This window comes from Vanessa atalanta, chromosome 13 (assembly GCF_905147765.1).
Source record: "Vanessa atalanta chromosome 13, ilVanAtal1.2, whole genome shotgun sequence".
Classification (NCBI taxonomy): Eukaryota; Metazoa; Arthropoda; class Insecta; order Lepidoptera; family Nymphalidae; genus Vanessa; species Vanessa atalanta.
Window position 1 is genome coordinate 692,817 of NC_061883.1, and position 15,549 is coordinate 708,365.

Below are 15,549 nucleotides of genomic sequence, written 5' to 3' on the forward strand. Positions count from 1 at the left end.
CCATATGTGACCTTCGCCGGTGGTTTTTCAGGACCGATACGACTTGGGAACCTTCAAGAAAAGAGCGCACTCATTCCTTAAAGACCGGCAACGCACCCGCAAGCATGCGGTGGTAATCACTTTCCATCAAATGAGACTTCTACTCGCTTGCTACCTATAACATAAAAAAAACCTATTCGCCGGTTTGCCAATTACTTAAAAAAAACCGTATATGATAGACATATTTTTTATAAATTGTAACAAATTCTCCTTGTAATCATGTCCGTCAAAAATTCAGCAATCTTATATTACAACTTGTTGTAACGTAAATACTAATTTGAAAATGTAATATAGGAACGTTCGCCTTGCTAACATCACACGACATCAAAGAAACGCTTGATTGAAAAATAAATTAGTAGAAAAAATAATATTTTCTATAAACAAGCTTTTATACACAAGATTATGTGTTTATGATATTGATTCCTTCGCTCGAAGCCAATCTTTAGTCGTAAAATTTAGTCGTTGGATCGATCCTCATCGCTTGGGCTATTTTGATTCCCACTCCTAACACAAGTGATAAGCTCAAAAGGAGGGGTAAATAGGAATATTATTAATTCCTTAATTAATTTGGGGATTGATTGAAAAAAAAACTTGGTTGTAGAATAACGTTATATTTACCATAATAATCTTTCATTGTAATTGGAATGCAATTAATATCCAAAATTCCAACTCTGTTTGAAAAGAAGGAATGATTCTAATCCGTCTCTCAAAGCTTGTAATAAATAATTACCAACTCTTTGTTGAGTATTGGGAACACAATATTATTAGGACATAATGTCGATTTTAATTTCCAATAGCACAGATTCAGTAACTTATTTGTATACGAGTATAGCTGAGGTAAAAACATTAAAAACGCGATTAAATCTGGAGCGGTATGTTTTGGTTTTTGTAGCATCTAGCAACGTGTATGCAAAATTACATAACAATCGGTAGAGTTTAGATGCAAGCGTAACATATAAACTTACTTTCGCATTTTTAATATTTAAAATAGAAAAGCGTTAATAGTTACTTTTATTCATAGACAAAACTAAAAAAAAAATACTTACAATACAAAATGACTAAGGTCTTAATTCTTATGAAACTGTAGGATGTTTAAAGGCTTCAACTTTAGTTTATTATTTATGAATTATATCAGGCAGGATTGTAAAGGGCCGTTTGTCTGTAACTGTAAGCCTTTCACATCAAACATAAATTATATAAGAAACGCGTAATTTATGGCTTATTCCAGACTTGTTGCAAAGAAATACAAAATATTACATATTGTGTATTAAAAATACACTCTCATTCAGTCTTACTGACTAAGAGACATAACCCAGATGCTAGAATACGAGAATCTTAAAAGAAGATTACTGGTTCAAAGCACAATTGTATTTTCATGTGCTTAATTTGTATATGAGAGCATGGGTGGTTGATCTGAGTGTATGACCTTTAAACATTATTTGTTTTTTACATTTAACAGCCTGGAAATTTCCCACTGCTGGTCTAAGGCCTCCTCTCCCTTTGAGCAGAAGGTTTAGAGCATATTCCACCACGCTGCTCCAATGCGAGTTAGAAGAATACACTCGTGGCAGAATTTCGTTTAAATGAAACACATGCAGGTTTCCTCGCGATGTTTTACTTCACCGCCGAGCACGAGATGAATTATAAACACATATTAAGCACATGAAAATTCAGCGGTTCTTGCCTGGGCTTAAACCCGAAATCATCGGTTAAGAAGCACGCGTTCTAACCAATGGGCCATTTCGGCTTTCACTGGGCCATCTCACCTCTCTCAAATCAAATCAAAATCAAATCAATTTTATTCAAGTAAGCTTTACAATGAAGCGTTTTTGAACTCAGACATTATGTGTGGGCGAAATGTGGATACGTGTAAATAATAACAGTTTCGTAATCACACAAACGATTTACTTTTAAACACAATAATAACGACGAGACGTAAAACAGTATTTAGACGTGTTGCCTGTAACGCGTCTAGCACTGAAGTGTCGTGTCGCCGACTCGCACCTACCCATCTAGACTCCGTCGAAGCGTTATGCAATACTGACAACGCTTGCGGCTCGTCAAATCAACTCCCGTATTGTTGACATCTCCGAAATATATATATTAATTTATATTATATTTGGAAGGGAAGAAAGATAAAACAAGGAAACCATCATGTGTCAATATAAAATCTGCCGTAGCCTCGCAAAGCCTCAATCAAACATGGAGATTGTTAATGTCAAAAGGAAATAATACCTTTAACCCAACCGTACGACATTTACAGGCTGTCGGTCTTTATTTCCTAAGCAAATACACGAAAAGATACGAAAAGCTCGTCGTAAACGATGTTCGTATAAAATGTTCAATTCGTGTTTCAACATTATCAAAGACATTCATAACCTTTTTACGAATATTTCACTTGGAATCAGCTGATGATGTTTCGATGGGACCGCTTCGTTTGTTATCACTCTCGAAATTTTGTTCGGAACTTCAGTCAATGCTCTCAAAGAAATACCAAACCGTTTCAATCTTTGTTCTTGGGCCGATTAATTTTGACGTTTCCTTTTAGAGGAATCTCACATTCCGTTATGATTACAGACGTGGGTTTCGTATATCTGATGGAAAAACGGGATCGTTATAGTTTTGATTTCGTGCATGCCCGACAATCTGGCAAAGCCAAATTTCTACTTTTCGGTTTTATTAAAAACTTCTATCGAATTTAGGAAATAGTGAAATTAACGCATTATGATTTTGGATGTTGATTTTAAACCGACACTTATGTAAGAATGTAAGAATGTCAATTACACTTTTTCATTGAAGAAAAATCTCTTTCGATAAAATTTAATAAAGTAATTAAACTAAGCAGTGGAGATCTCGCAACTGTATTTTAAGGCAACAGGGTGAACTCAAATTTTACACACAATCGTCACTGTTGACAATATCATTTAGCACATGTAATAAATTAAAACTTGTTATAAAAACGTTTTTTATTTCGAGCGTTATATAATTATATTGTTTTTTTTTAACCGCCTTCAGTGAAATGAGATAATCATTTTTTCTGTTTTATGCCTTATGTCTTTGACACGACCTCCGTTTCACACCATTTCCATTTTTAAATGTGTTCATATGTGATATGAGAGGTTTAATTTTTCTTGGTTTTTGCAGGCATTCGATTATTTTTTTTAGGTTTTGATTTTCATTTTGGTCTTATGTAAATTTGAAAAAAACATTTGAACTCGGTATATATTTTTGTTAAGTTTAATACTGTAGTTCTTTACATTTTTCTATCCTGACATTACGGAACCCATTCCATACCAGTATAACTGGCACTTGACCAATTTTTCATCTATTATATGAATGAACTTGTTTATTTTTTGTTTGTTTCATGTTTTAACTATTTACTTTAACTACTCTTTTTTTGGGCAATGTATACGTTTTTACAACAGGATCCCAGAAAACGTTCAAAATTATTCAATTATAAAATTTAAGAGCGTTTGTGTGCTAAAGGATATTGCAACACTAATGACTTTTTAGTTGACTGCACACCTTGGGAATGAAATGATCACCTCCAGGCTGTTTCAAATAACTAAAATATAATTATCATTGTACATGGAAAATGGTTAAAAAATATATATATATATATCCCGCTGAATCAATAAGCAAGTGTAAACACTTCTATATTGAATAAAGATTTTTGACTTTGACTTTGACAACTAGATCAATCATCACGAAACTATGACTACATTCCCACACCCACGTTTTCAAGCTACCGGCGGAAACTAGTTTAATACAACAGGGCAGTTGGCAAAAGACCCGACAACCTATTTATGTACGTATTCGTATAACAACTTAGAATTTACGACCAGTTGCAATACACTTAACAGCGTGCGACCACTTTAAAAAAGTTAACTTGTGTAAAAGTGTGAAATAAAATAAAATACTGTGTACGACGTACGTACTTTTGGATAAATGTTTTTACTGTAATGGACGCGGTCGTTTATATGTATGTGTGTATGTACATAATCTTTAATTTGACGTTTTTTTATGAGTAGTTAGGCAGCAGGTACATGGGCCACTTTATGGTTACAACTGGTAGATATTGGCGCTGTAAGAAATGTTAACCATAGCCCATCATACATGGCCAATATGCTATTTTAGAAATTAGTTTTGTCACTGCACGTCATGGATGAAAAGGCTGCCACCGAAAACCAGTTTCTAGGTATTTCCTAGGTTAGCTGAGTGGCATACCTTTTTGGGACATAAGCAGTACTTTTTATTTTTGTTATTATTATTTTTTTTTTTAATTAAGTCTTTGGTTCTAAGTAAGATTTGCATTTTTTTCTTTTTTTATACTTTTGTTTTGTTTTAGTTTTTTTTTTTTTTATGTTATTTTTTTGTACCTACTTATATTATAGTTTTATTATATTTTGTTTCTTGTCTTCAATGTTTGTCAAATATTTATGTCCCAAATAAAGATTTACTTACTTACTTACTTACTTACTTACTTACTTACTTACTATTAACCCTTAGGAAAGATACTGTGTCTGTAATAACACTGGCTCACTGACTCTCCAAACCGGCACACAACATACTAAGTATTACTGTTTGGCGATAGTATATCTGGTAAAGATTTGCATAAAGTCCTACTAAGAAGGTAAAACGTAAAATTAACTTCTCAAACTCAAACGACAACAATATAATTGTAATATTTTATGATCGTGAAATAAAAGTACAATTGTATTAAAACTTCGACGACCTCCGTGGTCGAGTAGTGTGTACACCGGTTTTCATGGGTACGCCACTCCGAGGTCCCGGGCTCGATTCCCGGCCGAGTCGATGCAGAAAAAGTTCATTAGTTTTCTATATTGTCTTGGGTCTGGGTGTTTGTGGTACCGTCGTTAGGTACTTCTGATTTTCCATAGCACAAGTGCTTTAGCTACTTACATTGGAATCAGAGTAATGTATGTGATGTTGTTCAATATTTATTGTATGGGAGCCCCCTATAAATATATTAAATAAACACTTGAAAAATTACTTTTAAGAATGATCGATTTATTTTGTTTAAGAATTACAACATATCTAAATAGCTAAGTATTCATATATCGTGATCCTAATATATTGTACAGTATTAGGTTTATAAGGATTACACGTATGAAGCATGTAACCGTTATTACGATTTTCATCAAGACGGGTCTGTCATTCCGCAAGGCCTTTGATCGCAACTGCAAGAGTCTCTGTTCTAGGCTTTTAAACGTGGTCTAGAACGAGTTTTATGTCTATACGTTCATGTAATTCAACTCGTAAACTAATTTAGAATCATTTTTGTAATCACACATTTGATTTTATTTATGTTTTTTAATTATATTTATTTTAACTCAATATAAATATCTATACTAATATTATTAATTCGAAAGTAACTCTGTCTGTCTGTTGCGGTTTCGAGGCTAAAACATTAAATCGAATTTGATATCATTTGGTATGACGCAAGCTTGAACCTCAATGGAGGACATAGATTTTATTTTCTAATATCTAAAACCAAATTACACCCTGTTTCCACGATAACGCAGGCGATACCGCGGGTGAAAACTATTATTTTTAATATTGTCTTAATGTCGATTATTTCATAGTTTAAGTATGCAATTAATGTACATGTGTCGAATAAAATAAAATAAAATAAAATATATAACACACAAAACAACTATGTGTATGTAATTATATGCACGTCTAGGGGCAAGACCGGGTCGATGCCGTGACGGGAAATTGGATGACGCTCTCTTATGCCGTCTGAATAGAGGGGCAGAGAATGGACTTTCTGCCCTTCTATTTTCTTGTGTGTGCGTGTTGTGTATACAGTATACCACGTTTTTATTTTTGTGAGTGTAAAAAGTAAAAATACTTTTATATATTTTATTAACGACTTGTATACTCCGTTCTTTCTCCGTGTAATGTACGAATACTACTTAAATATATTTTAATAACTCTGTTTTTATTCATTTACTTACAAAAGTATATACCCACACTTGTCTTTCGTGATTGCAATTGAATGTTTCACCGGATACGTTTTCCTAACTCTTGCTTAGAATTGGCAATAAGCACTCGAATTACCAACAATTAATTTTACACTAATTTCCGTGATTGTTGTCAAAACATTTAACTTTCGAATTAAGTCTATTGTAAAATTTATTAACTAAATTTGCGACGCCTAAACGACACCGGAGGCCGGTTTGGATTCTTTGGACCCATTTATAATTAATCCGTTTAAATTTATTGTTATTTAATTTACTCTTGTTTAAGTTACATCTTGGGTACCAAGGTTGGCATTGACATTGGCTACACCCTTGCATAATGGTTCCAATATCTTACAGCGACGAAGTCTTTGGTTGATTGAGATCACTTACCAGGTGCCCCATTTGCCCGACGACGTATCTGTGCTATAAAAAAACCGATTTCGTATATTAATGTATTGTAAGGTTCAAAAAAACATTTAAAGATATTGAGTGCTAAAAGTTGTTCTAACATTAACGATTTCATAGACAGCACGCCTGACAATTTCAAAAATAAATAATTTACCATTGCAAACAGAAATGTCCGACAACAAAAAAGTCCAGCTGAGTACATTCTGCTGGCTTAGGTCTGAGGTGTTCTTTCCGAACTGATGGTAGAATTTTGACAATCAATAAGAAAATGTTATATTTATATATCGAATGAATTAATTTGAATAGATGTAATAATACACAAATAATGGATACTATTAAGACTCTTGACATACTTTTGTATACAATACAATTGTATTAAATAGTTTCAATATCAAAAGCTTTGTTTCACATACTCGTAGATACACATACGACGTTTTATTCAATATACGTGTATTGTATTGACTTGCAATTTAATTCTGGTAATGGAAGTCGAAAGACATTGTTTCACAAAATTACACAAAATTATTTGAAAAAAAAAACAAACTTAATAATAATTGAAATAAAACTAGTTTTTAACGGATTTAATCGCGTATATTAATTATTTTATTTTAACATCCCGACGTTTCGAGCACTTTGCAGTGTTCATGGTCACGGGCAGATATAATTAATATACGCGATTAAATCCGTTAAAAACTAGTTTTATTTCAATGTGTAATAATCGCGAAAATCTAAGACGACATTAACTTAATAATAAACTTATAAACCGTCTATAAATGGTTTGTTTGAAAAAAATCAATTTAGTCATCTAGTTTAATCGTTTGATTGGGCGTTAAAATGTGCTCGTTTTTCGAAACTACGTCATAAATCTATTACGTCATATACTATGTCCAATAGTAACTGATAAGAAGATTTTAACAGTTGGGTACGTGAAATAATAGTAATAGGCTAATTAAGGTGGCTAAAAATATAATTGATTCATTTAGATTTATCTACATTCATTTGAACGTCTAAGTCAATCATTAAGGTCACAAGAATACTAAATGTTTATGAAGGACCTCGTATAAACAAACATTAATACAACGTTTATTAATTTTTTTAGGTGTATGAACAAAATATAACGTTTCCAAGTTAAAAGTTTCTTCATTTCTGCCACGTGTAAAACTCTTTCACGTGACGCCTGTTAACGACAAGTTGAGAAACTATTTTATTTCATAGTATCACAGATATTCTACCGCTAAACAACAGTACTCAGTATTGTTGTGTTCCGATTTGAAGGGTGAATGAGCCAGTGTAACTTAAGGCACAAGGGACATAACGTCTTAGTTCTCAACTTACAGCTTCTTACAGCGCCATTGTCAATGGGCGGTGGTGACAAGGGAGTGGGACATTTACTATTTTACTTTACTTTTTTATTATTCAAAAAGTTTCTAATCGTTATTAAGGTTGCTTTGAAACTCAATATCATAAAACACATCGATGGCAAAGAATCTCAATCAATATTTAATAAGAGGCGAAGAAAATGGGACGATGAAATGGAATAGGATTCACGCCAAACAATAACCGTCGAATAGATCGCAGAGATAGAGGCCACATGGAGGCAGGAATATCGTATCTCGGCTTTTACGATCGGCAATCTGCAAGCGAAACTATTAGCAATGACGTAACTGATACGTGAACGTTTACGTCCTGTATTATAATGATAGTATTTAGAGAACCAATAGAAAATGCGCATTTTAAACAAAAGACGAATACATTTATAGCAGAATACACGCCTTAAAGGCGAATGGTTTCGTTCATTCAGTCGTTCGTTCAATTGACTGGTCCGTTCTGATTGTGATTGTTGATTATACATATCTCCTTTCAATTCTTCGCGTACATTTCTTTATTATATTAAGTAGCCAGTTAATGTCCTACTCCGGGATAAAGGCCACCTCATCTTAAGAGCTAACGACAATTAGGTAGGTTTCACCCGCCATTGCTTGAATACATAATCATAAGAAAGAAATACTTGCTTGTAAGAAATTGACCTTGATATATTTTGTAACTAAGGACCTACCTAGATCTTTCTTATCATATAAGTATGATAATTGTTACGTCAATGAAAGGCCGAGATCCAAAGCAGACTGTTTTATTCAAATAATATTCTAATCTACCTTACATTACACATATCGTACACAACACCTCCCTTCCTATTATTAACTATACTTATTAAGCTAATACACCAAGATGGTATTGTAATACAAATTATAAACGCAAATGACTCATTCAATACGACTACACTTATAAACAACGATATATAATAACAAAACAACTATATACTATTACTATACTATACTAAAGAAAATGGTATTCTTATATGATATTTAAATAATCCCAGATTATGCAGTATGTTTGTAATTGACAATAACAAAACTGATGACAACTGACACTATGCAGTTCAAATACTATACATTTGTGTTACATTAGGTACACACTAATTATGCTAATGATATAACTATTTAAAACTTCAGACATGATATAAGTTATACATAACATGTTATATTATTACTTAATTTGACAATAAATTGGTAAAGATGATACCTTTGTATGTGCATTATACAAAGTAGTTCGTGTATCATAATGAACTAGTTACTAAATACTACTATTTGCGGGGGCCGTCGGTCTTTTAAATATATTATTTCACACGTTTTTCCTAATTTTTTGCAAACATTGTACAGCGGCCTGCCGCCGGACATGACCTACCGGCGCAACCGGAGACGTTTCCGTAGATGAGCTCGGGCTCTTTTCTGGAGACGAGCGGTTGGTTTCCTTCCCCCTCGGCTCTCTAGCCTCACTACCATCTTCTGCTTCTACACTCAGTCTAGGCCTATCGCAGGCCTCAATTTTTGTGAGGGAGAAGCGTGATTTACGATTTTTATCGCACATTATCTGATCCACGTGTCGTTTGTGTATTTGACCGTCACTCGTTTTGACGGAGTACGACACCGGACTCGAACGATCTAGAACTACTCCTTCCGCCCACTTCCGATTGCGCTTAGAGTAGTCTCGAATCAACACTGAGTCTCCGGGAGCCACAACTCTCAACGGTGTGTCTCGACGCAGCTCGCTAGCTAGTTGCCGGTCGCGGACACGCTCATCAGTATCGGGCCGTAGCAGATCGAGGCGCCCTCGGAGCCGCCTGCCGAGCAACGCCACCGACGGTTCCCGCCCGGTCGTACTGTGTTCGGTGTTCCGGTACGAGAATAAAAATCTACTTAAAGCAGTATCCTCGTCCTCGTTTTCTAAAGAAGCCTTTTTTAAAGCCCTTTTTACCGAGCGCACTGCATTTTCAGCCGCTCCATTGCTAGCGGGATGGTACGGAGCCGTAAGCGTATGCCCTATTCCATTTCGTTGGAAATACGTTGCGACCTCCGCTGACGTGAAAGGCGGGCCGTTATCACTAATTATTCTTTTTGGTAATCCAAAACGGGCAAATATTTTCCTAAGAATAGAAATGAGGTTTGCCGCCGACGTGCTGCTGACCTTTTCAGCTTCGATCCATTTAGAGTGAGCATCAATAATAACAAGATAATATTTATTATTGAAGGGGCCCAAATAGTCGACATGAAGACGGGACCACGGCTCAACCGGCCACGGCCACGAATGGAGCGGAGCCGGTGGTGGTTCGGGCCGCACCGCGAGACACGCGCTGCAATCGCGCGCCGCTCGCTCGATATCCGCGTCTATAGTGGCCCACCAAACGTAGTTACGAGCTATTTGCTTCATTTTAACAATACCCGGATGTCCATCGTGAATCTCTTTTAGAATAGCGTTTTGCAACGTCCTTGGTATTATTATTTTGTAGCCCCACAATAGGCAGCCTTGATCGATACAGATATTTTCTTTACGTCTAAAGTACGCATTGTACTCCTTATCCACGGCTGGCGGCCAGCCGTGCAAGACGTAACCATACATTTTGCTTAAAATGGGATCTTTTGCCGTTTCAGTTTTGATATCTTTAAAACTGAGCGGGAAACTATCTTGCACAAAATTCAAGTAAGTCGCTGCCTCGCATTCCTTTGTGCCTTGTCCAACAGATGAGCGTGGCAATGGAAGTCTGGACAGTGCATCGGCCTGACAGTTCTCCGCGGACCTCACGAACTCGACCGTGAAGTCGTAAGCCGCCAATGTCATAGCGTAGCGCTGTAGTCTGCTCGCGGCTGTAGTGGGAATACCTTTATTTTTTTTTAAGATATAACTGAGAGGCTTATGATCGCTGCGCAGTATAAATCGTCGGCCATAAAGATACTGGTGATGCTTAGTTACACCGAAAACTATAGCCAAGGCCTCCTTGTCGAGCTGGGAGTAGTTGCATTCCGCGGCGTTGAGCGTGCGAGAAGCGCAGCTAACGGGACGCTCGCGACCATCCGCGCCGCGCTGCATCAGAACCGCACCCAGCCCGTAGGCGCTGCTGTCCACCGCCAGGATGAGTGGCAGCTCCGGGTCGTAGTGAGCGAGCACCGGAGCGCTACTCAATAACTCTTTTATTTTAATAAAAGCCTTATCGCACTTGTGTGTCCACACCCATTTGACATCTTTTTTCAATAAATCATATAAAGGTTTTAAAATTTCACTTATATTATATACGAACTTTGCATAGAAATTGACGAGACCTATAAAACTCCTCAACTGTGTTATATTAGTGGGCTGTGGTGCGTCGACAATTGCTTTTATTTTTTTGGTGTCAGTATGCAAACCGTTTTTGTTTATTTTATATCCTAAATATGTAACGCTATCCTTAAAAAATTGGCATTTATCAAAATTAATACGAAGACCGTTATCTTTTAGCCTCTGTAGAACAGCTCTTAAATTTTTAAGATGAGTAGCACTATCTTTACCCGTAATACAAATATCATCAGCAAATACGGCAGTAGACGGCAGCCCGTTAAGTGTCTCCTCCATAATTTTCTGGAAGTTTTCTGGTATACACTTGATACCGAACGGTACTCGACGGTATACAAATGTCCCCACATGCGTTGTTATGGCCGTCATCGCCCGAGACTCCTCATGAAGGAGACATTGCTGAAATGCGTTAGATAAGTCAAGTTTCGTATACTGCTCGCCCCCTGCTAAAATTGAAAATATTTCTTCTATTCGTGGCAACGGATAGTGAAAATCTTTAAGTATCGGATTAAGAGTGATTTTATAGTCACCACATATGCGAATATCCCCATTAGATTTAATGACGGGCACAATGGGAGTGCCGTAGTCCGAACGGTCCACCTTATAGATAACTCCCTCGCGCTGCAAGCGCTCGAGTTCAGTCGCAACGCGCTCGCGCAGCGCCAGCGGCAGAGGACGCGCCTTAACAAAAACCGGTTTCTTATCATTCAAATGTAAGCGAATGCATGATTTAAAAGTACCTAGTCCCTCCGCAAACACTTCTGGATATTCTCGTTTTAATTTACTAGCTATCGAATCACGTTCGGTTATCTTGTGACATTCTACAATTGTCAATTTTAATTCTTTGATCCACGTACGACCCATCAAAGGTGGGCCTCCGTTTTCAACAACATATAGTTTAAGTTTAGCCGAATTTTGACCAAAACGTACATCCACATCAATATACCCGAGAGTGTCGATAGTATCACCAGTATATGACTTTAATATCAAATTTTTATTATGCATTACAATATGGTTAAAGTATTTATCATAAAATGTTTTGGATATTGCGGATATTTTACTCCCCGTATCAATTTCGAATTTACATTTGACATAATTGACGAACAAAGTAGCGTAATAAGGTCTATCACCTTCGCCACCCGTAACTAAATTATAAAAATTACCATCGTCACCCTCGGAATCACTATGGTTATTTATAAAGTACTGACCTTTCGACTTTGCCTTTCCAATAGGCCCCACGTGATTACTTTTATTTAAACACATCACTTTTAAATGTCCTTTCATGCCGCACAAATCACATGTGAAATTTTTGTAACGACACTTACTCGGCGTGTGAGTAGCCCTACCGCATCGCGCACACGGCACGCGCGCATCCGCTGCCCGATCGCCGCCGCCGCCGCTGCTCGCCGCTGCACCGCCCGCGCCGCCACTCCGGCCGGCTCCGCTAGCGCGCGCTCGCGCCGCTGGCCCGTTGCCGCTTACCCGGTGCAGCGCATCCGCGCCAGCGCCTTCACCGCCGACCGGAGCGCCCGCCGTGCTCGCGTGCCGCTCCGCCGCCTCGAGAGCGCTAGCCAGCTCCACAGCCCTCTTGTAGTCGATATCCTTCTCGGCGAATATTCTCGACCGCATTTCTTCACTATATAATCCGGAGACAAATTGATCTCGTAGATTCTCCTCCAGTTTCGACCCAAAGTTGCAAGTCTTAGCCAAATGTTTTAATCCTTGTAGATATAAACGAATGCTTTCACCTTGTAACTGGGTTCTTTGTCTAAAAATGTGTCTCTCCGCTATCTCGGACTTTTCAGGTTCCAAATGATGTTTAAGCAATTCAACGAGCTCATCGAATTCTTTATCCTCCGGGTGATCGGGCGAACACAAATCACAAAGTAAATTGTAACACTCCCCACCGACTAATGTTAACAACGTGGCAACTTTAAGTCCGTCGTCGATACTATTTAAAGTTATAAACTGTTTTAGACGACGCACGTAACTGTCCCAGTTTTGTGATTCGACCGAAAAAGGTTCTATTTTACCGATGGGCATTTTAAGATTTATTAAAAACTTTTAAAATCCTATAACACTTTTAAAAGAAACCGACTGCGCCAATGTTACGTCAATGAAAGGCCGAGATCCAAAGCAGACTGTTTTATTCAAATAATATTCTAATCTACCTTACATTACACATATCGTACACAACAATAATATTTTTTGAAAAATGTACGACGTCATACTATACAACATCCTCAAGGAACTTTACATTCCCTGAGCGAACGTAACTGTAGGCGCAGCAACTATTCCTCGAACCAAGTGTTTCCAGAAACTAATCAAACTTGCGGAAAACTTCACACCCGTAGTACACTTAAATGACGACCTATGTGTGTTATATAATAAGGTTTATTTTTCGTTGCTTTCAATTTATCTCACACCTTATGTAATCGATAGAAAAAAATCATTTGCTATAAAGAGAAATATTTTTCTAAACAACTTGTAATTATTTCCGTGGAATTTATTTATCAAGTTATAAAAATTAGTAATCGAATCTTCTACATAATTTTTTATCAACTTACGGTCTTCTTTAATTACGATTAATGCTTATATATCTACATACATACTTGTGTCTGTGTGTATATGAAATACGTATATAAAATAATACTTATACATAAAATAAATAAATACATTGACATTCCTTTAGAAGCAACAAAGCACAAAACGAATACGAAGCATACAGTAAGAGAGCGTCACGCCGTTTGCCGTCACGGCATACGAGTCGGCTATGTCCCCAAAAACGCGCAAATATTTCACATAAATATTTAATACGTCATTATTTCAACTATACACAATAAAACACTACTTTCATAACACTTTCAACGTACACAGTATAAAACTCAGCTGTCAACAGTAAATCTTCAAATTATTAGCAGAAATTCCATATATATGTATCTGATATTGCAAAGGGGAAAGGTTATAATTTATTTAAAAGTTTTCGTATTATTTGAAGTACTGTGCAATCATAGAATCGGAACGGCTATTCACGACCACATCTATAACAACATAAATAATGTTTTGCTATCTGTAATTTCAGGAATCTGATTAGGAATACATTATCATTATACGTAATATTATACATTAATTGCTAATTGGTTCATAAAGTACTCAAATTTTTAACAAACAAGTACTTTTTGACACGATATTTTCGTAAACTCCTAATGCAAATTAACAATTATATAGAGTTATTCAGGAGTTTGACTCAATTTGAAATCTTTAATTAATATCCTTGTTCCACCGGGTCGTGTTAGCTTAACGTATGCATTGACTTTCGAAAGTTATAAATATTATAGTATGATACTCAGCGTGTACATTTGCATTATATACCTGCAGGAATTCGAGCCTAAGTATATCATGACTAGTGGTAATTATGGGGAAAATAGAACCTTAAGCGACAAAGGCGAGAATGGCGCAATTCCGTCAACAAGGCTTTGACAACGTCTGAGAAACGTCGAATAAACGACCTTGACGATAAACTACTCTATTTGATAAAAACACCCCAAAGCCTTCCTACTCTTAGAAACACTACTCTTTTAGAAGATTTTAGCATATGTACTGTAACAAATTTTAATGCTAAATCTGGATTTTATGGCCCCCTATTTTCTTCCCATTCTAAAAGATAGCAAGGGTCATAAGCACGATAAGGATGACATTAGAATCAACAGTTCCACTTTGAATAAGTCTAACTTAATAGAACGCATTAATAAGTCATCACAAACATCAGTAGTATAAACTATTTTATAAAAATTAATGATGCATTTCCTGACCAATTTCAGACACGGTTTCCATTCACAAAAGAGTCCAATAGGATATATTATAGGTATATAAGTGTGTGCGCAAAAACAAGGGCAAACTTTCGATCTCGGGGGACAACAAATCCAATACGACGTTAAAAAAAAATCAGGTCCTCGATCAACAATTTACGTACTTTGCGAAACTGAGCAAATCTCAGCAGACGGAAATACCCAACAAGTTCTGAATGGCCCGGAGTTTAAACCTGACCTTGATATCAACGGCTGTTTCGACTATACTTATGTGGTAAGCGTGAATTATTATTTTCTACTTACTTTTTTATGACTTGACCTTTAGTTATTCAAAGTATAATATTAATTAATAATATCATATTTAGTTCATTAGGCTCACTTAAACTAGATATTACGTAAAATGTAAAAATTCAACGGAAGAAATTAATCTTAAAATAATTTTTATTCAAGTAAACTTAACAATGAAGCGTTTTTGAATCGTCGGTAATTAAATACTAACACCATTTCGGAAAGCAACCTCCGACGAGAAGAAACGGCAAGAAACTCGCATAGTTGTCTTATACAATAATTACTGTTCTGTGATGGAACACGAGCCTAAATCCAGGCGTTTTTTTTCTAAAAAGTATTTCTTTTAATGAATAATA